We start from the raw sequence: 2,393 nt of genomic DNA on the forward strand, positions 1-2,393 counted from the left end.
TGGCACATATTTAAAACAGTGATAAAGTTGTTTGTGCGGCCACCGTCAGTGTGACCTGTGTGGCTGTTGATCAAGTATGTCTTGCAGTCCATATCATACACATCACGCGCCCAAGTCGGCACGCTGATGATTCGGTGAATGAGTAAACGCAGAGTGCGGCAAAGTGCTGTCGCGGCACGACTGCGATATAAACTCGGGCAGACATTGAGTCAATCCTACGAGAGTGTCACTGAAAGTCTTTCGGTAGGATCGGTAAGAATGTTGTTAGGGCGGGATAGCCATTCATGGAAGGTGAACCCATCTTGCACCAAGTTCCTGCAACCAGTAAAGTGAATGTGAGACTCATGATCCTAACAATTCAGAGAAACATCTGTAAAATAATGGTATTTTTCTGTGGAACTGCCATCATTGTCACTTCATTAAAGGTGGTTGATCGTAATAATTTGGAAAAACTGTAGAATAAAGGTATTTTTCTGCAGAACTGTTTGCATCGTCACTTTATTAAAGGTGGTTAATCTTAATGATTCAGTAAAAATCTGTAAAATTACGATAATTCTCCGCAAAACGTTTCATGAAAATTTCTGTAAATATGTTTTTGGTCATTATTTGGTTTACAATGTTTTACTTTAATTTTATGGTTTTCGTTTGGCAGCCGTAGCTGCCAGTAAATGATCGTTTTTTTTTTTACTGATTTTTTTTTTTTACAGTGTACAGGTGTGAATTTGGAATAAACACCCTCGTCTGGTGCAGCAAGCGCCATGTTTTTACCTGCATTGACCCCCGCCGTGGCGTTTTCCTGGCGCTGCGAGGGACCGGCCGGCGTTTTTTTTTTTGTTTTGCAATCAGCGAAGACGCCGCGTTGACCCTGGAGGGCGTCTGCAGAGAGGAGAGAAGATGCAGATGTGACGAGGCTCTGCTGGATTCGATCGATGTTTCACTTTTACTTCGGCATGACGGACGCCGACGTCGATGCATGCATTCAAACGGCGGCTGGCTTGACAGCGCCGATTGGTCCGTCACGGCCGCACTCCCAACACTCAATCCGACGCACTCCTGTGAGCTTTGAAGGAATCCCCCTTCCGTCTTTTATTTTTTTAATGGGTGTCGGAGGGCCAACTTAATGTCTGCAAGGCAAAGGAATTCTGACCGCCGCGGGTCGAAAATACGAGGCATTGAAAAGCAGATAATTGCAGATGTGAAAGGATGCCAGAGAGACATTTTACAAGGGCGCACTTGTCAGGAATAAAACAAGTACATTGTCGTTACTTTTAAAGGCCGGGACAGCTTAGGGACAATAAAAAGAAATGGTCAGGAAAACATCCGGTAATCCAGTAATTATTCTGCGGCCATCAATTATTCATCATTGCGTCTGCTTTTCATCTGAATCTGTCAAAATTTTCAGCTCATGCCAGGCTTCGGACCAATTTTGTAATGAACAATTCCACATCCTATGTAAATACTAAACCCAAAACCAGTTGTCCATCCATCCATCCATTTTCTACCGCTTATTCCCTTTCGGGGTCGCGGGGGGCGCTGGCGCCTATCTCAGCTACAATCGGGCGGAAGGCAGGGTACACCCTGGACAAGTCGCCACCTCATCGCAAGGCCAACACAGATAGACAGACAACATTCACACTCACATTCACACACTAGGGCCAATTTAGTGTTGCCAATCAACCTATCCCCAGGTGCATGTCTTTGGAAGTGGGAGGAAGCCGGAGTATCATAAATAAAAACAGAATACAATGATTTGCAAATCCTTTTCAACTTGTATTCAATTGAATAGACTTCAAAGACAAGATATATCATGTTCCAACTGAGAAACTTTTTTTTTTTTTTTTGGAAACAATCATTTACTTAGAATTTAATGGCAGCAAAAATGTTGTCACAGGGGCATTTTTACCACTGTATTATGTGGTCTTTCCTTTTAACAACACTCAGTAAACGTTTGGGAACTGAGGAGACCAATTTTTGAAGCTTTTCAGGTGGAGTTTTATCCCATTCTTGCTTGATGTACAGCTTAAGTTGTTCAACAGTCTCCCTTGTGGTATTTTAGGCTTCATAACACATTTTCAATGGGAGACAGGTCTGGACTACAGGCAAACCAGTCTTGTACCCGCACTCTTTTACTATGAAGCCACGCCGTTGTAGCACGTGGCTTGACATTGTCTTGCAGAAATAAGCAGGGGCGTCCATGAGAACGTTGCTTGGATGGCAACATATGTTGCTCCAAAACCTTTCTGAACCTTTCAGCATTAATGGTGCCTCCACGGAGCCAACGTTTTTTTCCCACCATGACTGGGGAAGGTTGTTTGGATTGTGTCATACAAGTAAATACTGTGGTATTATGTCAAATTACGTTACTTGTGTCATTGATCTGGTTTTCTAATATT

The 2,393-nt window shown here is 43.2% G+C and overlaps 1 long non-coding RNA gene across 1 annotated transcript in view; it reads right to left on the minus strand.

Moving 5' to 3' along the window:
- Positions 1-664: 664 nt before the first annotated feature.
- The window catches only part of LOC133545940 (uncharacterized), a 29,230-nt gene continuing 27,501 nt past the window's right edge, over positions 665-2,393 (minus strand). Inside the window, exon 3 of the long non-coding RNA XR_009804942.1 lies at positions 665-876. This is a non-coding gene — a long non-coding RNA (uncharacterized LOC133545940). The remainder of the gene's footprint in view (positions 877-2,393) is intronic.

The sequence above is a fragment of the Nerophis ophidion genome, linkage group LG29, assembly GCF_033978795.1.
Source record: "Nerophis ophidion isolate RoL-2023_Sa linkage group LG29, RoL_Noph_v1.0, whole genome shotgun sequence".
NCBI classification, from domain to species: Eukaryota; Metazoa; Chordata; class Actinopteri; order Syngnathiformes; family Syngnathidae; genus Nerophis; species Nerophis ophidion.